Source organism: Cyprinodon variegatus, unplaced genomic scaffold (genome assembly GCF_000732505.1).
Source record: "Cyprinodon variegatus isolate N-32 unplaced genomic scaffold, C_variegatus-1.0 Scaffold853, whole genome shotgun sequence".
NCBI lineage: Eukaryota > Metazoa > Chordata > Actinopteri > Cyprinodontiformes > Cyprinodontidae > Cyprinodon > Cyprinodon variegatus.
Window position 1 is genome coordinate 339,160 of NW_015151306.1, and position 824 is coordinate 339,983.

The following is an 824-nucleotide window of genomic DNA, read 5'->3' on the forward strand; positions in this document are numbered from 1 at the left end:
AAAAACAGGAACGGATAATAATTGTAATAATTTTATATTTAAAGAACTTTCAGAAGTTTGAATTCTGAATATGACAGCTTTTCCTTTAAATTTGTGCTACATGTATGCCACTCTGACGGCGTATGCTGAACTGACAGAATAACGGCTCTGGTGATTATAACTCAGGTTGCTTTCCGAGTCGTTTGACCCAGTTAGACACGCGTCACTGATGCTGTTCCCACTGACTAAACAGGTTTAATAGCCTGTGGATTGTTTCTGTTTGCTCCAGCGCTGTAGTACTGCTTATTGGGATGTCAGTGTTTCAGCCCTAAAGCAACAAACATGTAAAAAGGCCGTCAGGTGTTGTAACACCTGTATCAAATGGAGTTTAAAAAAAAAAAACCACTGAATGTTGAAAACTGTATATCACATACTAGTCTTATGTTTACATTTTATCACTGCTGCACTTTAAAAATGGAAATATCTTAAGAGCTGTACTGAACAAAATGTCTTTTTGTATACAAAAGGACAACAAAATCTAAGTCTCTAAGAAATTCATCAAAATGAGGAGCTGATCCTATTCCTGCTGAACCCTGCAGTAGGAAAGACAAACTCAAAGCTGTCATAAAGTAAGAATAATTTTATTTCAGTTATTGTTGTTTATAGCTTTACATCACACAGATTTAGTAGTAAAATAAAGACAAAAATGGAAGAAAAAAAAACCAAACAGTCCCTGTAAACCTAAACCTAGACAAAGCAGGGTTCGCACACCTTTTCCAAAGTCAAAATCAAGCACTTTTCAAGCACTTTCAAGATCCATTTCAAAACTTTTTCCAGCACCTTAC